The following is a 22,268-nucleotide window of genomic DNA, read 5'->3' as shown; positions in this document are numbered from 1 at the left end:
ATTAACCTTTTGTTATATTTTTTTATTTTTTTGGTATCGGTTGTATCAGCTGCTTTATATTATGCTGTGAACTTGCTCGTATATATTTTGGATGTAGTTATTTTCTTGGTGTTCTTTTACTGTACAAGTTGCTTTAGATTTTTTTCATGGCAAACTTTGCTCTGTACAGATACCCAAACTGTTTATATATATTGCTTAAAATGTACACGCAACCTTGTTGAACTGCAGAGGGACAAAGTCCTCGTCAGGCGATTTAGCCTTTAGTCTCTGTCCCTGTAGAACACTATGTATTTGGGTTTCGTCGAATAAAGGATTGATTGATTGTTTAATTAATTAAAAACTATGTTCGCTAATTGTAAAATGCGGACAAATTCTAATTTGCTATATAGTGAGATGACAGGGCTGAAGTATAAGTCAAACCTAACACTACTCGCGATTGTATAAAAGCAAGAACACTAAATATAAGCGCGCTTAAACTCACAACAAAGCCGAAAATATTGTACGAATTTCGTCTTGGTGCGCATGTTGCGGAATATTCTCCATGCGTGCAGTTATGTTTGCAGTATTTTTCAATTATATTGCTAAAATGTTTTTCCCACTAATAAATAAATTCGGTTTAGTTTTTGTGGGCATTGTAAGTGGTGAAATCCTGTTTTCTAATCGCAATCTTTACAGCTACTCAAATCTACTGAGACATTGTTCCTTTTTCGTACATCGTATCACTGGAACACGCAAAATACAAGGTGCATGAAATCAAAACATTTCAAAGACATGGAGGGCAAATCGTACTTTCGGACGCTGGAGTACCTTACAATGGACTCAGACAGGTAAAAAATTTGTAAGCTGTAACAGTACACTTTTATTTTTGGACAGGGGTGAAACTGCACGAAATCACCTGTTTAACCTCCTGAGTCCAAATTGTTAGGTGACAAAGAAGGCATACCTGCATTGCAAAAGCCCGGATACTTCAACTTACCATCCGCTATTCATCGAGCAGGCTTTTTGACCGCACGGTTCGCGGAGTGTCTCCATCTATGGCCCACTAGAAATGCTCAACATTAAACACACTCTTCATACGCCTTAGCATTTACTGCCTACAGATGGAGACAATCCCATGAATAGTATACGCACAGGCAGCCGACCTGAAGCCGACCTGAGATTCTGAATGCAAGCGTAAAACGGGTTGTTTTCCCTGTGTCGCCAAGGGGGGCTCATGGGCGCTTACCGCCAATCGCCCTTGACGACAAATCAGCCGCTAGTTTTGGGTTCGTGAAGTTCGTGATTATAACAGATCGGCCTCGTATGGGAATCAACTGCGAGGAGCAGGAGGAGGAAACAACTTTTATTGTCAGACAGAGCGCGTTAAGCGCCCGATGGGGTGGCTCCCTCTTCACGGGTTCCATATGCTTCCAGGGCCGCCTGGCCCCTGTGGATCAGTCGGAGCTGGTCTTCCAGGGCGGGGCTGGATAGCAAGATCTCCCATCGCTCCTCAACGGTGAGGATAGTAGGCGAATTACTTATGGGTATAGGTGGGGGGCGGTCTTTGGAGAAATTGCACTCTCCTATGACGTGCTGGAGAGTGCCTAGTAGATTGCAGCGAGGGCATCTGTTCTTGTAGATTTCAGGGTACATTTTAACTGCGATGTTACCTGCACAACTGATGATACCAAGATGTGGTTTCACGGGTGTATTTGTCATGCTCTACATAAGGAAGCAAATACTCACCTTACCATCACACGAGTGCAAGGCACACTTCCACACATCCCGTTGTTCTCGGACTAACACCCTACGGCTCCGGCCTTGCCTGTGAGGCACTGTATGGGGCTGTGAAGGTGCACGGGAGAAATCGCCACATATCAATTTTCCTTTGAGTAGCAGATGGTCGCTGCTCCTGATCCCACACCTGGAGCATTCATGCCCAGTATAATTTCAAAACCAGGGTGAAATTTGTTGGTTATCTCTGCATTATGTACTAGGCTTTATGTACTACGGTTTTTTTATTCTAGACTATCTAGCTACAATCTTAAAAAGGGAGCTTTACAGGATTTGTAACCTTGTGCAAAAATGAAGGAAACTCTGTAAAGTGTCACCACTGATAAAAGTGTTACAGCGAAGATCCTACAGGGTAGCTTTTATGATATATTTAGCCTCTGTGGAATTGAATAACAATAGTTGTTTCACAGGACAGAAATTTAGAGATGAGAGAGGAACATACACTGAAAAAAAAGTTACGGTAATTTTGAGAACAATTTTTAGCCTTAAGTCAGTATCGTTCAGTAGTGCTGACGTTATCGTGTATTCTTTATTCAACACACGGAATGTGTTGCGGAATTGTAAAATATTAGCAATAGACTGATAATTTGGATATACCTTAAGCAATGGTCTCAACTTAGCTTTCGGTTCAAAAAGAACATGTCTTTGAGGAACTTAAAACTTCAAAAAAGAAATTTACCATTACCCAATGCTCCCAAAGTAGGACCATTTAAGGTTGCACACACAGTCCCCCAGTGATCTGCAAGAATGTGTAACAAAAAATCAAGTGCACATACAACGAGAAGTAATATATTTGTTTGAAGCGCAAGTGCTATTAGGTTTCGTGAATAGCTACACAAAGTCCCATCAATGCGAATTTTTCGCGGACATTATTTCAAAGTGTTTGCGAATTTAATCCAAACCGCAAAGTATAGACAAGAAGGAATTTCAAATATTGCGACAAAAGTATTAGCTGGCACAGGAACGACGGCGACAGCAAAGACACACTTTTTGCCGCTGTGCCAAGGCATCAACGTATACGAAGTGGAACGACTAGTGGAGTATAGAGCACAGCCCGCAGTTGGTCATTTCGCCATGCAGCGCCATCATTACGGTCTATGGTTTGCCACGGTAGACATAAGGTACGCATTCGTTGCAATTACATGGACTGCGATTTGTGGCACTTGATGTACCAGACTGTACGGCTTGGGTATGGTTCGGCAAAATTCGCACTTAGCGAGGCGATGTAGTTAACTTATGCCGTGTACTTCTAATATTTCCACCAGGGAGTTGCACGTACCATAGGCCCATATTTGCGCAGTGGAGCCGTGAGTAGCCTGCTTGATGGAAGTCTGGTAGGCCTTCCGTATGCGTCCGCGTATTCGGGTGACTCGCATGGCAAAGCGTGATAGATAGTAGAGCCATCATGTAATACCGCGCAACATGAATTACTAGATGACCGACAGCTTTCCCTTTCTTTGGAGATGTGACCATTTCCAGTAAAGTGTCTTATGTCATTTGTGTTCTCCGCTACATGAAAGGAGAGAGTCTACCGGACTGCTGTGTTTGAGCTGTTGTATCGGATGACTAAACCCCGTAGTTGATGCTATTTACTGTGTGGATAGAAGCATTAGTCAGGTGCACCTGCATGTTTAGAGCTGGTTTAGGCTGCACATTTGTTATATGACAGTATGACGAGTTCGGTTTCGTTGGCCAAATTCATAAACCAGCATATTTTGCTGACGTGACTTTACGTGTCCTTTCTAGATCAGTCGGCGTAACTGTCACACCTGATGCCAAATGCATTATATCGTTGGCGCACAAATTACAGCGTGATGAAAAATTGGAGACAATACGTAAGCTCAGAGAGAACCGGTACACGAAAGTTGGCAGAGCAGACGGTGGAGGTCGCGGCAGTTTTAGCACGTCCTACGAGTTGGCAGGAATGTTTTATGAAGTTTCAGGAACGTTGACGATGCATTGGACTTGGTGGGGTCCAATGATGGCTAGATGAGTCAGGTATTCAGCCGCATTTAGTATTTTTGGTCGATGGGGGCTAAAGAATCACGTTTAGGCGGTTGCTGGAGGAGATTCTTCTAGAGATGAAAGTTTGTTATTCCTCGCGAGGCCCCCGTGGAATCAAGTTTTTTTACGGGGAGAGTGGTTGCATGTCTTCAATGAAAATATTTAGTTAGAAAAGCACAATGCACTCAATCAGTTTTCCTAAAAGGGAAACGCTATATAGGGGAGCTTGGTAGAACAGTTGGACAGAGATTCCCTGCTTTAAGAATTGCGCTCGCCTCAGCGAAAGTAAACTCGTTTACACGCTGCATGCGTCCCAGGGAATATGAACACGGCCGTAGGAGATTGGTTTGTTGTAACAAACTAAATTACGGAGCATTTGAATAACGTAATGCGAGAACCAGAGAAGCTGACTGGGGTCCGAGAAGATGTCGCACCAGCCCAACTTCCACTTCTGAGAATGGTAGGTAAGAAGAATGTTTAGGCGGTGGTCTGTGATTGCAGTGATTGGGTGTGCTCATTAGGTGTTTTGTTTTGTGACTACCCTAGGCCAGGTGTGTCGGAGCTTGTGACGTGGGGAGATACGTCGGGTGTACGCCTACTGTGAATCGTTCAGGAGAACTTGATGTTTAAATAAAATCTTGCAAAGGGATCACGCGCGCACCGTACTTACAGCATCTTGAGAGCGCTTCGGCAGCATCCCAAGCTGGTTTGCTAGGATTTAGGATGGGCTTTTCTCATTACAGTAAGACGAGCTATGCAGGTTTTGACACCGGTTGAGCCATTGCTTGCATCAGGAGAGGGAGACTGTGAGGCGGGTTTTGCTGTAGTCTGGAATTCCATGCTGCGACAGATTGGTCGGGTCTAAGGGCTGTTACATAGAGAAATTTATGAGCAGCCCTTTGATCACTGGTGCCCGTGAGGTCGGGGCTCATTTGGGTATACGAGTTGTGTGGACTCTTTCTGAGAATTTGACGTCTTCTTGTATCTAAGGGGTCCACCTGTTCCTCATGCTGAGGCGATCTAGTATGTGACCGCCTAGCGCTCCAGGCGACCTTGGAAAGGTTTGAGAGCTGCTGTCTTTTATTTTAATGTGGAGCGGAATAAGGGCATTGTTGTCTGATAATATGTCGCTTGCGCAAACGAAGTGAGGTTCGGAAGTGCTTCCCGAATTTCTGGCAGTCCGGCGCTCACATGTTGTGATGGCATGTTCGGATGCAGATTCTGTTGATCTCTTTACTAGCATGAGTAGCGAGCAAAAAGGACGGGAGTGGTCGTGCGAGCGCTTGGTGTCACGAATGATGGGGTGTAGCTGAATGAATGTAGAGCTAGGGAAGCTTTACATACCCTTCGTCGTTTGAATTTGCCGTGTCATTCGTGACAATTTTTGTGGAGTAGGAGGGTAGGCAGCAGTTATTCTGAGTACCACTGCACCACCGTATATGTCATGACCACCAGTAAAAAGACCGGACTGATGAATTCTGGTTTAAAGAACCATTATTTGCACCAGCCAGCTCCTCCAAGTTATAGTACAGAAATTCCGTCTCGGACAGGAAACCGATATTCCCCCACATTAATAGAGACGCGTACAGTTGCAATGACTTAAAAGCAACAGCAAATGTAAGTGTTCGGGTTTCCGGTTATCTAGTGAAATATCTGGACTGGTATTTCTCCCTCGTTCAATGCTAACGTCTTTGAAACCACAGAAGATTCGATCAAGCACACTTAACGTGTAGCTCACCTCAACAGCCGCACGGTACACTAGCAGCATTAGATCTTGTACTTTGTTTGCAAGGAAGTGCTCACAGGTGTCTTGTCAACAAACACTAGGCCTTCGCGCCATGGGATCATAAGAGAAGGGCAATGGGCTGTCTTCACCAATCGGTATTGATAACAAAGGTCCTAAGTTTTCTTTTGAACCTGGTAGTGGTGCCCCAAAAAGCATGATGAGATTTATGTAAGAGGATCTGCGGTTGGGCAGAGCACAGACCCGCTGATCACGATGAAAGCCAAGATGTAAGCACTCATGAGATGCATGTGGAGAAATAATATAATGGGCTTGTTTGCAGTCGGCCGGCGACGTGAAAATCAAGGAGAACGGAATGAATTACGGCATTGAAGAAATTAGCCCAATAGTTCATGAAAACAAGGGTAATAAAATGGTTGAAAAAAGTTTTTTACTAATCTGAATCATTCAGCAGACCTAAAGTGGTTCTTTTCTGTCAATAGACGGCCCACGCGCACTCCAATCCCACAATCGAGAGCATTCTAAACTATTAGGTTATCCTTTACAACAAAGTACGAAATTTACAAGAAGTCCTTCTCGGACGTAAAATGGGTTTGCTTCAGGGCGGTCTCTTAAGAAGGGGGGACAATTACCCATCGCATTTTCTTATTGCGGTCGGTATGTAGTTCAATTTCGTACGTTTCTCATATATTTGGGGATTTGTCTTGAGACTCTGGACGTGTTCTGCAGGCATGGGAGTGCAAAAACCTCAAGAGGAGACTGCATTTTTATAAGGGTGAAGTAAACGCACGTGAATTGTGACATGTCATACAATCAAAGCACCGCAAATGTAAGCTCATAAACTTTACGAAAAAATATATACCGCAATAGAGAAAGGCAATAGGAGTAATTTCCGAGAAACACTATTGCAGAAAGCTAGAGCATCACAGTAGAAAACTTCTTATTCAGCCAATGTGGATGTTCAATCCCGGCTTCCTAGAAGAAACTGAAAATATGACGTCAATGAAAAGAAAAACCAGAATACTCCATAACGAATAAGATATCTTCAGTAGCCAAATTGTCAAGGATATTTTCTCGGCGTGCCTATCACAATGTGTGGTTGATAAAGTGGGGTTCCTTGTTATACAGGTCTCGCAGGAGTGGTTCACGTGCTGATCTGTTCAAAATTTATATAGTTGCACCTGCAACTGCCAGGAGGTACTTCACTGTGTCCTCCAAAATTGCTAATTTTTGTACAACAATAATACCCTATTAAAGAAGAATCCGCCGCTATCGGCCCGGCCATTGCACCCAGACTCTCCCAACGCCCCGTGCGAGACAGCTACGCTGTGTCTGTCAGCGCACATACCGGAAGTTTCCATTTCACCGTATTGCACAGCGTCGTCAGCGATCGTCCAATCATCACGAACGCTTCCAGTGTGACGTCCCAAAGAAAAGCTTTGAAGAAGCCGGCCAGGGGCTTTCGATTGAGTCGGCATAGTGGCAGCAACAGGTATACTAAGCTAAGACTATAGTGAACTAGAATGATCTAGTGGAGTTAACGGCGAGGAAGGGGCGTGCTCTTCTATGTAGAAAACGCCAGGTGGCGCTACTGCGCCCTCTGCGAGAGGCACCGCTGCGGCAGTCGCTGTACTTCATGCGATCGGCAGTGGTTATGGCTGTCGTTGTTCCGATGTAGGGCCGTAATTAACCTTTACAAAAAAAAGGGCTGCTCGCGTCTGGCATTCCCGTACCGTGCTACGAAAGTTTTGCTGCAAATCTGCCCGTTTGAGCTGTAGGGAAACGGCTATAAATCGAGTTGTTTGGTGCGGTCTGCTATCTGCGCAGACGATCGATACGAGCTTACGCGTTCGATGTGCTACCGGCGGACAACTGCCATGTCTAATTGTATAAGAATGGATTTACTTTTTTGTATTTACTGTAATAAAGTCCAGGCATGAACCTACTTGTGAATTTGCCTCTACTGAAGCAAATTATACCCAGCATTCACGTGTCTAGTACAGCATCCGTGAGTAAAGAAATTTTTAATTTAGGTGGCCTATTCTGTTTTCTATATTTTGCACCCTAAATGTTTTCGAGTCCCACTTGCAGAATGTGCATGACATTGCCAGGCCGATAGCTAATAAAAGAATGGCGAGCTTTTTGTTGTTTTATTGGAAGTGCAAAAAAATTTGGAAAATAAAAATAAAAACGCATTTTCCCTCTGCGGGAGTCACGACAAGGGCTTAGCCAAGCGAAGTTATGTCGATTACAATTGTTCAAAACAAAGCAAGACACCTGGAAGTTTGAAGTTGTGCGACTCAGTTTCAAGTACTTCGACGCCTGGTGCTTTTGTGTGTTTCTGCTGTTAATGATCTGAGTGAAAAAATGAAGCCGGGTTGTTAGCTAAAAAGCAGTGAGCTCGGCTGCAACATTTTTGCAGCAGTCAGGGCAGCCAAGCTAAAGCTCCTATTTCGCCTTAACCACCTCCACAATATTCACAATGCTGTCTGAGGATAACTCCCGAAGTGTAAAAAACCTAGTGGAGGCATTTTCCAAATCAGCCAGGAACTGGTAGAGAAGCGCAGAGGGGAAGGCCTCCGTTATCTTTCATACGTGTGAACTCAGCTAGGCTTGTTCCCACTTTCTGTGGAGTTCATCGTCCAGGGGAGCGGCGAACAAAGACGCCTTGGGAGCCCCTGGGTAACCACTGTGGCCACCTGGAGCAAAGCAGATGCCTAGGTGTCCGTCCTTCGTTTTGGCATCGCGGCTACTCGGCCTGTCTCTGATGGACAACACTCGCAATAAATATTTTTTGAATGATTGCGTACCTTTTGCTGCTCTTGGGGAGAATCATGGAAACGTAAAACACGCAGAAATTGCAAGGCCTCGACCATAAATAGATGGACAGACTGTATGACAGCGCGCCGCCAACGCTTCTCACATCCGCTCGTATCGTCTGCGCGCCGCTAGCACACGATACGAGCGGATACTAGAAACTCTGTTTATTTGTAGCCATTGCCCGATTGCTCAAACGGGTCTGATAAGCGACAAAACGTTCCAAGAAAGGTACACGGAGAACAAAAGTGAGCATAATTCTTCCTAAAGGTTATTTAATGTACCACACTAAAAATGGGAGCGGCAACACCTGGAGAGCGCCACAAGCAACGGCCCGTTTAACGGCGGCACCGCTCGAAGAAGGCGCAGTGGCACCACTGGCGGCGGTAGACACGTTTAGCTTCAACCGAACGCTGCAGAGCGGCTTCCGTTCGCGCCACTGGGTCAAGCCATTCTAGTTCAGTGTAGCTAAAAGGATGCCTTTTCTACGAACCTACATCGCCATTTTTTATAGGGTCCGTTCTGGACAGCTGCGTTCACGATAAGATGATTTATTTGTCTTCTGCTGTGCAATTGTGGCTAGGGTAAAAGGTCATCTCGACCGTTAATGGCACGCACCCAAAATTTCCCAGCGTGCCATGCGCGATAGCGGCGATGTGCGCAATAGCTTGCCCGCCGGAAGTTTACAATTCCCGCTCTTTTGCAGCACAGTCAACAATCTCACATTCATAACTCAGCTCGGCGTGTCAGTTCCCAGAGTCAAGCTGCAAAGAGTCCCGCTAAAGGCTTTGGCTTCAGTTTGCCTAGCTGCAGCTGCGAGAACTCTAGCTAAAACAATACCTTGTGGTGACGCAGGTGTCACAAAGTTATGCGTGCGTAGTTCTTTAATATGACTGTTGTATATACTGCTGGTGCTTCGTCTACAAGTGTTTCTTTTTTACTGTTGAAATTACCCGTTATTTTGAAGGTTTCTGATAGAGTCATTACGTCGAACCAAAAACTGGCGCACTGCCCTCCTTTAAACTTCGCGCTTATCTAGAAGCGTGCCATTTAACACTTGTACAGCAACGTGTTCTTTCGTTAATTCTCGCTCTACACGAGATGTTGGTGCTAGGTGTCGAATAGTGGAGTATATGTTATCTCCTACACACCTTACGTAACAGCCATGCTTTCCATATGGCTGGCCACTGAACAGGCCTTTTCATAGCGACATTGCAGCAATTAGGTTGTGCTTTGACATGGTATTTGGAGCACTTGAGTGTTCTGTGTCCGTGCTAGAAAATTGTTTCATATATTCCAGCTCTATCTCTGGTATATCGGGTAGCGCTCACAGATAACCTCTGCTGATGCACGCTTTGCCCAACGCACTTTCAAGCTGGCTGATTTTAAAAATCGGTATGGAGCAGCAATATCAAACTTCACGGGGTAACAGAGGAAGCCAACGCAGACGGTGATTTCTCGGCTGCTAAGATCGCGTCCTTTCGTTTCGAAAAGTTACAAATTGCCATCTGTTTGAACGCTGCTACAGACTTTGCTGACAGCCCACCAATCATTCTTGTTTTTCTTGAATCTCAGGGAAAAATATGTTCTGTTAAAATGCACCACAGTCAAAATAAAAAAGAGGTTATAATAACGAAGATTTCGATACCAGAGTTTGTGCTCTGCGTACAGACATGTGAGGTGCCACTGCCCCTTTTCTTGCAATAGGGAATTCTACTAGTTTTATGCGGGGATATAATGTTATAAATAACGGTGGGTACTGCAGGGCGGAAAGAATAATCTATATTGTCAAAACAACTTCTTTGTCTAGTATCCCTTATCTGTGGTTCTCCCATGAAGCATCACATATTCATATAAAGGCACCTGATGTGCAAACAAACCCCATAGGATGCCATTCTTGCCTACGTTTGCATAGATGATCTTCCCTAACAGGGATCCTTCGCCGGTATTATTGCCCTCTAGCTCCGATAGACGCCGTCCCGGCAGGAAGGATAGTTGGTCCTTCTAAGGTTAAATGCTTTGAGCATTATAAAACGTTCCAAAAGCAAAACTGCGCATAAAACGAGGACAGCAGAAGACAAGCCATACAGAGCGCAGACTAGCAACTGATTTTTATTTGATTGAAGAACACACCAGAATGAAACCTGCGATCTACGCATGTGGGCTAACATAGGGCACAGAACGAAGAAAAACACAAAAAACAACCAAAACCAAAGCCAAAAGACTAGGTGCAACAGGGGGTTGGGGGGCAAGCAACATACGTGGCATACGCAATCGCTTCGTACATAAACAAAACAAGGCGAGCGCTGGGGTAGTCCAAATGAACAAAAACTCACCCCCAATAGTCCTGTCGAGATACGCGATCTCGGTGCTTAGTAGGGACACCGACGGTGAACTGACGAAATCCTCGCCGTTTTTGAGGATCGCGGACTCTTCAAATATCTCCCTCGTGCGCGCACCCTTGTAAAGCCTTATCACTTCGCCTCCTTTGAGGCGTCGCGCATAGCCTTGTCAGTCTGCCGCCGGTAAAAGTGCAGACGCTGCTTGCTGTTATTGGTTGTTTTATGAGGCGCTGATGTGTCCCTTACCTGTTTCTAGTTCCCTTTTCTCCTTTGACCTACCGCTACTCTATGATAATTTTTAGTAAATGCTTCACATTTTATACCTTTGCCCAATCGTTAGAGTACATCAAACTCGCAATTTTTCCTTAGTTGCAGTGACAAGGACGTCTTCTTGGCCAATGTCTCTTCCCGCCGCATTTCTGTAAGCTATTCCCCATGTTATATACATTCACAACGTTAGATTCCTCATGGCGAACAATCAATAGTGCAAATTCCTATACAGATTAAGGCAACGTTTATGTACTGTTACCCAAGAAACGATGTTTTTACAGGATATTTTAAAGCAAGGCTTTTTACCTCTACCCCCCAAGGGTTCTTTGGCGACCGTTGGTGTCAACGAAAAACTTAAACGAACAAATAAAAGAATTTACCCCCACTGCCAGGACTCGAACCTGGAACTGATAGAGTAACAAAGTCAAAACTCGTTGTTTTAGCGATTTAGCTACCAGCCCACGCGGAGACGGGGAAGGCAACTGCTGCACTTACCAAGCACATCTACGGGTTTAACCCCTGCATTGTCGCTGAATGCCACGCGATAGCGAATAATGGAAGATCACGTGAACCCATGGCTTCTAACCTCTAGGACGTCAATCTGATAAACACTGTGGCTTCCGGTGTTCACGAAAAAAAATCTCAGCTCCTTGCCGTCCACCCGCACACCAAAGGACGCGTCAAGGAACACATTCAAGCACTCCTTGGTAGCCAGGCCATCACTCCAATCCCCAGCATGAAGATCCTGGGCCTACATCTTCAGGCCAACCACGAGTGACGTATACTTGCAGCGCCTCAAACACAATGAAATCAATAAAATTGTACACATGATCACGCGAGCTGCGACCAAGAAGTGAGGAGTAAAGTTAAGTTCATTGTTGAAGGTGGTTGGTGTCGTTGTAGAGGGTGGGGAAGGACCCGATGACGAGACGAGGCCAGTAGGTGATGAAGAAAGAGAAGTCTATTTACACGTATTTACAAGAGACGACGAAACATAGCACAAGACAAGAAAAAAAACTGTATTACAATTAAAAGGCGCCGCAGCGCACAAAAGGGGGTATCGCGGCGCGATCCCTAATGGGGGCCCAAAGGCCAAAAGGGTGCCGAACCGCCGCACGGTTGGCGAGTAATTCGTGGGGCTCTGGCGCCCAGACACCGCTACGGGAGCAAGTCTTGGCGCGACCACTCTGGGCCGCAGCTCGGAACAAACTCGTCGAAGCATGCGCGAGCAGGGCGCGAGCAAAGCCGCCTTCCCCACCGCAGCGCACATGCCAACAAGGATTTTGACCTCCGCTCCCCCCCTAGCCGTCCCCGAAGGTCAGGATGAAAGGAAAGCCTCCCCCGACGCCGCGCAAAAGCCGCCGGCGAGGCCCATACAAAGGGTTGCGACTAGCTGGCGTCGGCGGAGGCCGCCCCAACATTCCGCCACCGGACGGGGAGACCCAACAAGGCCACGAGAAGGGAGGGGGGTCATCGTCAAGACGGGGTTCATCAGTGCTGTCATCATTACAGCTCCCCTGTTAAAAGACTGTGTCAGGACTGCTTGGACTACTACAGGCTCCAAAACTAAGTGATTACAGCTCTGTAACCGAAACAAACACACACAAAAAAACCTGCGAGGAATATCCCTTGAGATTTCCATGCGTGCAAGCGAAATTTTCGCTTGAGAGCAAGCACAAGGTAAAATGCTACGCAAAAGAAATAAACACAAAGGATGCATAACACTCCAGGGGAACATCATACACCCTGCAAAATACCCGCGTGTGGGATACTATATACAACAACAAAGGCAACCGTTAGGCTCACTCGCGAGAACAAAGGGAGGAACAAGAGAAAACGCCAGCCACATGACAACGCAATCGCAAAACAACACAATGTGAAAAGTTACTCTCACTCAGCAGCGAAATGAAAACCGTATCGGAGCGTTCAATCAGTCCACCGCAGTTCATTCTCTTTTTCACCTATAACACTCGACTTAATCGGGCGCAGCTTCGATGTGAGAGTCCACACTTCTTTTGTTGCACCAACCACGGTTTCTGGCGATCGTCGCCGAGGCGTCAGGTGATCCGCCTCTGCAACCCGTGCGGGAGGTCCGCAATGCCAGAGCCACGTACCGGACCAGTATCCAAGGCTTTAAGTCGGTTCCCTTTTCCTGTCCGCAATTGACCATGTTCCTTCCAGCGCAAGCCAAATTGTTCTCCGCCACATTTGCGCCCGCTCCTCTTCTTCCCTGTGACCCCTGCTGATTCGTTGCGCCCGCAAGCAGCGGGTTCTCCCCGTTCGGCGCTTCGGAGCTGCACCCAAACTTGGAAGGCCCCAACAACCCGTCGAGCGCAACGTTCGAGCCTTTGTCAGAGCCCTTTGGCGAATTGCCAACGCAAGTGAGCCCTAGCGGGCACTGCTGTGGGCGCGTATCGGTCTGTGCGGACAGCGGTTCAGTTCTGAACGAGTCCAGGTCGCCCGTCAAGACAACACCCCTTTGCGTCAGTCCTCTGCCTCCCGCAGCGGTGCCTGCCGTATTTCCGCCCCCGCAAATGTCCGCGGGAGCGTCTTCCACCAGCAAAAGGTTTTGGCCGGCCTGGTCACGGTACGGCAGATCTTTTGTTGAAACCAAGTGAGGATTGGTAATCTGACCGCCCGCCTCTACTCCTGTAGCCGGGGCGATCAGCGGAGACGCCTTCCATTTGCCCGGCTCATCTGTTTTTCCTAGAAAGTAGACCACCCCTTCCACGGTGCGTGCCGTCGAGACGAGTGTACCTGTCGTACCTCTCGCCTGTAGGGCCGACTCCGCTGCCCCTAGCTGTATAGCCGCGGTGCCAACGGCCATAGGCTTTGGCGCCGGAAGAATAGCGGGGTCTGCAGTCACCCCTTCATTAGAAGCTTCTGCCAGCGAGTCAGGTTTAGCTGACCTGTTCAGCTGATCAGGGTGATGATCTTTCTAAACACCGCAAATGCCTTGACGGTGTCGAGACTCAGTTTGAACGGCATAGCGGTGACTCTCGGCCCCACTAGCCCGCCGCCCACCTTGCGTGGTCGTTTTTTGGAAATGCCAGACATCGCCGCAGTGACCACACGAGGTCTTCCTCCCGGCTCCGGAACCACCACCTCAACCCACTGTTCCCTCTGCGGGGATGGATCACGTTCACGATCGAGGTAACGATAACGGCGGCAGTCGGTGGACGAATGCGTGATTTGCTCGCAACTACAGCACGGCAGTACTACGTCATTACTTTCCGGACGCGCCCGGTATTCGGTTTCGGCCAACCTTACAAGCCGCTCGAGCTCTCGCGTTTTTGCGCGTTCCGCTTCGAGCACTTTGCCCCTAGCCATGCTGGGCTCTGGCAATGAGGATATCCCACCAAAAAAAAAAGAAAAGGTGCAGAGACGGACCACTCACCGTCGATGATACGGCCGCTCCGCTGCACCACACACGTCAGTCCCACACGTCCCGCGGGGATCGGAAGGTGCTGAAGTGAAGTTTCCCCGGCAGGAGAACTACTTCATCTGTTGTCTCGTAGGCGGCGCGCAGCCGCCCTGCTTCATCGTTGTCCTTGCGTGTAGACGACTTTTTTCTTCTACTCTCGCGGTCACCTTTGGGTCACACTTCGTTCACGAGTTCGTCCCTTGAAGCGACGAAGATATCCACGACGCTGTCGGGCTGCGCCAGTAAAGTTAGGTTCGTTGTTGAAGGTGGTTGGTGTCGTCGTAGAGGGTGGTGAAGGACCCGATGACGAGACGAGGCCAGTAGTTGATGAAGAAAAAGAAGTTTATTTACAGGTATTTACAAGAGACGACGAAACATAGCACAAGACAAGAAAAAAAACTGAATTACAATTAAAAGGCGCCGCAGCGCACAAATGGGGGTATCGCGGCGAGATCCCTAATGGGGGCCCAAAGGCCAAAAGGGTGCCGAACCGCCGCGCGGTTGGCGAGAAATTCGTGGGGCTCTGGCGCCCAGAAACCGCCACGGGAGCAAGTCTTGGCGCGACCACTCTGGGCCGCAGCTCGGAACAAACTCGTCGAAGCATGCGCGAGCAGGGCGCGAGCAATGCCGCCTCCCCCACCGCAGCGCACATGCCAACAAGGATTTTGACCTCCGCTCCCCCCATAGCCGTCCCCGAAGGTCAGGATGAAAGAAAAGCCTCCCCCGACGCCGCGCAAAAGCCACCGGCGAGGCCCATACAAAGGGTTGCGACTGGCTGGCGGCGGCGGAGGCCGCCCCAACATTCCGCCACCGGATGGGGAGACCCAACAAGGCCACGAAAAGGGAGGGGGATCATCGTCAAGACGGGGTTCATCAGCGCTGTCATCATTACATGAGGCCTCAAGAAACCCAATACCTTTCGATTAGTTCAACCTTTTTTTTCCCTGGAGAACCACTTACGTAAACCCCCTGTCTCCTTTTCGACAAGGCGGACATAAAGATGCTTCATATCATTATTTGAAAGGCGGTTGTGCAAGCCATTGGTCTTCCCATGAGTGCGTCCAGTGAGGGGCTGCTTAGCACGGGGCTCTACAACACGGTGAGATAGCTGATAGAGGGCCACCTTTCTATTCAGAAACTCCGAAGGAGCAGAACTGCGGCGGGTCGCCGCATCTTTCACCAGATTGGCTGGTGGCTGGGCAGCACAGAATGTCACTCAGCTTGATATACTCCTAGACTTTTGGTGATAAGAACTAAAGACGCAACTTTTTCTCAGAAATATAAATCCCTCACACGACGATGGTCGCCGACAAGCATGGACTCAAGGGCTCAAGACGCCTCCAGACGCCTCCACAGACGCCTCCAAACATCGAGGGCAGCAGTACGCTATCATCGTGGCTACCACCAGAACCAACCTCCTTGCTTGTGTCTCTTTCAAGACCGAAGACATGACGGCAGCAGAAGAGTCAGCCATCGCCTTGTCTCTTACTCAACCAGGGGTTCGTAAGGTAGTCACCGAATTCCAACAAGCCTACCGAATTTACCAGTGGAGTCTCCTGACGTGCAATGCGTGTGCTAAAAACCCACTCTCCAAACGACTTCATTCAGCTCATCTGGACACCCGCTGACGCTTCCATGGAGGGCAATGAATGCGCCCACCAACCCCCGCGCTATAGATCTGCACGAGAATAGTCACCGGCTTGTCTCGTTCAGGAATATAACCCAGCATTATCGCCTTCTGAGAGAGACCCTACCTTCGCCTCACCCTCACCTTTCCATAGAACAACAATTTGCCCTAGGGCTCATACAATCCGGCTCCTCACCACATCTGACGCTTCTTAACTTAAAGCACCAGAATCGCTACGAAGCTGATTGTAAATTTTGCTCAGACGTAGGAGCACACCACCGCATTATCGAGGTCGGCGACATTTGCCATGAGCACCCTCCTCTCTTTCCGTGAACTACTGAAAAAAAGTATGGGAGATGCTGCTGTCCAGTCCCTCTCTCCCTACTCAGCTTCAGCTGGTGTACAGAGCAAAGGCGGCACGGAGTGTATATGAGATCCAGCGAATAAGTAACCACTCCCCTGGGCAACACTCTGGGAAGTTCTGAAATCTGAAAAGAAGTATTTCCTCTCCTCCCCCTTGGTCTCTGACGCCGATCTCGTCGCCTCCGTCCGCGACGGCAGAGATGGTGAAGTGAGATCGTCTAACAACGGTTTTGAGCTTCCCATTATTCTATAAAAAAAGAATTTCCACTCATGTGCTAAACACATAGAACTCAACCAACCACAGTTCATGCATCATGCATTATTTATTTACCCTTACCAGGAAACCAGGAATATCTCTTTGAATTAACTGATGGTGTTGTAATGTGCATTCCATTTCTCTTGGGTTTTACTATTGTAGAGCGACGTGAGTGAATGTAAGTGACGTCACATGGGCGATCGTTTTGGGTGCCGTTTACAGCTTTGTTTTCCACCCACATTCACAGGGTGCATTGGCGCAACTTTTTTTTGTAACATATATTGGGAAAACACCTGGCGTCCTTCTCGTTGAATTATAAACACGTTTGACACTGTAGTTTACTTTAAATTACTATCCTAATTGGACACCATATTGAACAACCAGAAGATAGCCTTTCACTTTTCATTTTCTTTGAGCCGGTCTAAATACGTTTCTTAAAACTCGTCCGACAGCCACGTGTTTATGTGCGTTGAAGCGTTACTCACGATTTCCTTCCTTGATTGCTGCATTTTTACTATGTAATATTGATTTGTTGTTTAACACAAGTTCTAAAATTTGTCCCTATTCAAATGATTGAGTTTCGAATCAGTATATTGACTTTTTTGAAGTAACCTACGGTCTACTTGGTTCAGTTACTACATTTCCTGTGTGGTGAGCAACCTGTAAATGACCATTTGTTTTAAGAAATCTATACCTGCGTATTCCAGAAATGGCATTTCCTCTTCTACCATCGCGTATTTATTTTAATAGATCAATCCTGAAAAAGTACCAGACTTCAAATATCCGTGTTTTATTATTTCCAGCAAACCATCTTGGTCACTGTTGATTACCTTTTTCGGTAAAAAGTCTAAACCAATAAGGGACTCAAGATGAACATATTCCCATTGCCTAAAAATAAGTAAATTACTTATCTATCAACCGCTAATTCATCCACTTCGTGGCTACGCATGTCCCGTTTCGAATCTTTCTAAGGAAGGGCAAAATCGATCACATCAAACCATTATTAAAAAGCTAAGAGATTCTTTGGCAATCGTTATGATGGCTACTTTTTGGTTTGCTTTGCTCTATTATTCCTGGAACGTACGACACTACGCATGCGGCAAAGCAGTGAGGCAAAGAAATGAGGATACTGTCTGACTCATTCGACGTGTCGCATCTCCGATGAGCAATACAACCGATTTCCCTTAGCGTCTACTAACAAAAATAAACACGAACTTAAGAACAAACGTTAGAATTGTCGTACCGACATATCCAAATTTAGTTTCTTCCCTTCACCTCCTGAAGGCCAGAATGGATGGCCTGGTGGTATACGGTCCCTTCAGCTAAAAACTTTGACCAGTTTAACCAGAGATATAACGAACGTTTATGTAATGAATTCGTGGATTTACCGACGTTTTTCTATTCCTTATTGCAACCCCATAAAAAGCCATGTGTTGGCTACCCTATGTAACCAAGGCGAAGCGGTGGTTAACCTTGTTGTAAAGAAATGGTCCACCAGATAAGTCAGTATTTTTTGCACTTTTACCTAAACATCGGTCCAAGAAGTGCGTAACCTATGGAATACTGGCCACAATGCAAGAACACAGCAGGAACTGAAATGTCTAATATTGCTTATAAACAAACTTCATCATGGTAATATGGCTGAACAGATCTTCTAGCACCATCCAGAGGCTAATGTAGCAGGCACTTCAGGATTGTTTGTGTAGTTCGCACCAGGTGTCAGTGCAGTGTGTTTTAAAAAACTAAAAGGTTGAAGGCTGCCTGTCGGCGTGTAGCCGCGCGTATATACAGGGATGTCTTGTGTCGGTTCATCGGTGATAAGTTCTATACCAAGAAAACGAAAAGTATTGTCTTTTAAAGACAAGACTGCAGTTTTATACGTCCTATCGGGAGGCGATAAATGGAATTGTCATCGCCCTGTGCAGAATCCCACCTAGCACCCTCACAACAATTTTAAGTGCCGAATAGAGCACCAAGTTTGTGTTTGCGAAGACGCGCACTTTCAGCATACCATTGGTTCTTTTACTGCATTAGGGCATCGAAAAGTGTCAAAAGGGAAAATTGGTTCTTAAGTTGTGTGGCCAATACGGGATAAGTGTACTCGCTTCTTTGTAGGTCTGTGTAGTGCCTAAGCTCCCGGGAAAGCAAGAGGAGAAAATCGCGCATTTTTTTCAAAAGAAAATCATTCCGTGAAAGGTAACTTCACTGTCACTGGTTTCAAGCGTTTCATTCAGTTTTCCCGTCATTCACGCGTGCCTTAACTCGTAACCAGCATGTATATAAAACCGGAATATAAGATATTATTGGGAACTTTTGTTAGTTCGTTATAGCTGTAATTGCAAAGTTGTGTACTATTTGTACAATTTTTGTTGTACAATTTGTACAATTTGTACAATTGTACTATTTGTATAATTGAACTTGGCCTTTTTTATTTGTCCTCATTGCAGCTTTAGTTGTATGTATTTGTTGCTGTTATGAATTTCTCTGTTATATGTTCTGTTTAATGCTCACTCCCGCCATAACCCTAATTGGGGCTGCAGAATGTAAAAATAAATACATAAATAAAAATAGCAAAGAATAAAATAAATAAAAATAATTTTAAATAATTACATAAATGAATGCAATAATAAATAAGGAATAAATAAAAATAGGATTCTGAAAACAGTGGACGTTTTCAAGAGAATACGACCAAATGATCGTGTTGGGAAAAATTGGGGTGAATTTGGGTGTAATATTCGAGCCGGGACTGGGCCAGTGCGAAATATGGGTCGAGGAGGCGCTACGCATCAAACCATACTTGGCAATTTCTAAACAGGTAAAAACCTAGCGTAGGTGGTGTGAAGTTTACCTTAGAGTACTTAAACGCAGAAAAAATATGAGGCCTACCACATTGACCGGAGAATAACTACAAAAATTGCGGAACACGTGTTTTACACCCATAGCACATATTAGAAACAACATCAATGTTCAGGCCTCTCATTCATTGTAACAGAGGTAAGAAAACCACACCATGTGGAGAGTCAAGACGATGGTACTGAATGCAATAGCCCCATTGCAAATTGCTTGGCAGCGAGTGTGTTGAAAATCTGTACAACATTCTTTGCCATATGTCAAACTCGCTACTTCATGCCGATATATGATCGTAGTTAAACTAGCATGGACCTCCCTATCTAAAGCAAGAACACTAGGAAAGGCTGGGAATTTTTTGGAACGTGTTTCGCTGCCAACGATTATTCCGTACGCTTGATAGGCAAACCCACGTTGCCTTACTCCTCTCCAACCAAAAACAAACCAATGCATTCTTACGATAGAAGCACACACTGCAAAAAAATATCCTTTTTGAGGCGCACACACGTACGTAACAGTGCGCTGCATAATCACGACAAACTACATCTGAAAATACAGGGTTGGAAAGTTCGAAACCAGATGGTTAGCTTTAACATTCCCCACACGACCGGCTTTAATTGTATGCGTTGTGTACATTTTGCTTGGGAAAAGCGATGGCACAATAAGTTCGTTATACTGGTAAAAAATATAGTAAAACATTTACCATGAAGTTTTTTCACTTTAAAATGATTGGTTCTCCTTATATTGTTCTTTGTTTTTGTTTTAGGTAAAATTCGCCTGTTTTAAAGGAACCGTATCAGTGTTAGTGTAATAAAGTTGCAACATAAAAACACTTCTAGGTAGAGTTCACATTCGTGGGTTATTTTATCAGGAAAATTAAAATTTATTATATGTGTTTATACTAACAGACTTACCAAAAAGCTGATAAATTATGAAAACTTCGGCTGATACCCTAGAGGAAGATTTTTATATTTATCAACGGTATAGCAGGATTTTCGTTTTTGGAGAAGAGAGTTAAACTAAAGCAGCTACAACGAGTATCTGCTATGTACAATTTTTCGGTTGAAAGGAGCCCTGAAGAAAAAAAAATGGTTCAGTTTGAAATAAGTACACTTTGATGGCTCACTCATGTTCAATACATCTATCAGGGGCGTTTTGTAACATCGAAGACCGACAAAAATTTCACTTTCAAAATTTGCGCCCTAGAGACGTAATACCTGCGTGACTGACGTGTTACGGGCTGCCACTAAGAACATTTGTAAAGAGGTTTAAAATGCGTGTTAGCACTCAAAGAATTTAATGAAACAGAACTACAAGCGCAACTGCAACCTTTCATTCCTTATTCTTGGCGGAGGCTTAGTCGCCCGGCCGCAAATTTGCGCGAACTTGATTTTAGGGCGCCGTACAGAAATGTCCCGAAAATGGCTAGGGATGGCCACGGTTGAAGACTTCTGTTATTATTTGCAATATTTGTTTGGAATTGCTCACAACATGAAACAACTTAGCCGCAAAAACATGTGGTCTGTCCCAGCAGGCGCTACGGTAGCAGCGCGAAGCGGGATAAATAGAATGAAAGTGAGCAAGCCCTGTTCAATTCGTCACGAGAGGATCTACCAGGCAACAGAACATCTGAGATTTAGAGCGGCAGTTGATGAGCGGTTTCGAGGTACACGCTGATGACTATTGCCCTTCGGCGGCATTTGCACTGAAGCCTACTGATACACAACGTGTTCATTAGTGCGCAGCACTTCACCGGCTCCTAATGTGGTTTGGCGGTGATGTAATAACCGAGCGATCGAAGACAGAAAGAAAATGGCGCATGGAAGCTTGGCGAAATGGTCAAAGTGCGGCGAAATCGCGAGAAGCTCAACAGTACCGAAGTTTGGTGAAGGTGTCAGGGAAAGTATTGAGACATGCTCATCGTTCTGTGGCCCATCCGCGACAACGTGGCCTGTGCGCGAGAGGGGGAACCACGATTTTAAACAACGTGCTCGGCGGCCACGCGGGGGTGCAATTTAACGGCAGAGTAGCAGGCGCTGCCATGCTTTGGCTATTAATGCGAGCAGTTCCTTAGATGCCGATGCGATTCGCGACCAGTGAGTACACTGACATTGGCGCAGGCGCGAATGTCGCTTTAGGGAGTGGAGTATTAGTAAGCAACTTTTTAACCAGACGTTTCATACCTGATTTTGCCGCGCAGGCTAACATCAAATGATTTTCTTTTTCAGGATTACACATGGAAAGCTTCCCTTCATATGGATGTAAGTAGTTAATATTACTACCTAGTGCTAGTTTTCATCGCATTGTGACAATACACATTACGATTTCCGCTTGAAAATTCCTCCGCCTCTACTTGTAACTATGACAGTTGTTGAAGGTGTAGCTTTCTCACGAGAAGTTCCATGGTGGGTGTCTGACTGTGTAGTTTGAAGTGCAGATGCTTTGGACTATGACTCAAACAGCTTTGACTTTTACTCGCACATATTTTCGACTTTTCATCGCAGCGGCGATGGCTTTGAACTTTTGCCATCTGATTTCGCACGAAGAAATTTTTGTGTTAAACCATAGCGGGCATCACAAACAAATATGCTTGATTTGGTAGGTCCAGAATTTTTCGCGTGATTCCAGCCCTCTACAAATGCACATTACTTCGACGCCGCTGGAATAGTGCAATCAGGTAACCGGAAGATTCATTACGCCGTGGCCAGATCCCTTTTGGAATCCGAGGAAGGCGAGCCTTTTTTCTTCACTTCACCCACAATCATCGTCCTGATCAGAGAAATCTGTAATTTCTGCAGTGC

The 22,268-nt window shown here is 46.0% G+C and overlaps 1 long non-coding RNA gene across 2 annotated transcripts in view; it reads left to right on the top strand.

Moving 5' to 3' along the window:
* LOC144148771 (uncharacterized) overlaps window positions 1-22,268 on the top strand; it is a 66,123-nt gene that overhangs the window by 23,992 nt on the left and 19,863 nt on the right. For both annotated transcript variants that reach the window (XR_013318055.1, XR_013318056.1), the window contains exons 2-3: window positions 676-827; window positions 21,696-21,728. This is a non-coding gene — a long non-coding RNA (uncharacterized LOC144148771). The remainder of the gene's footprint in view (window positions 1-675; window positions 828-21,695; window positions 21,729-22,268) is intronic.

Source organism: Haemaphysalis longicornis, unplaced genomic scaffold, assembly GCF_048455015.1.
Source record: "Haemaphysalis longicornis isolate Haplotype H1 unplaced genomic scaffold, Haemaphysalis longicornis Haplotype H1 scaffold_8, whole genome shotgun sequence".
Classification (NCBI taxonomy): Eukaryota; Metazoa; Arthropoda; class Arachnida; order Ixodida; family Ixodidae; genus Haemaphysalis; species Haemaphysalis longicornis.
The sequence above is the reverse complement of the archived record's forward strand: the minus strand, read 5'-3'. Positions and strand labels throughout refer to the sequence as shown.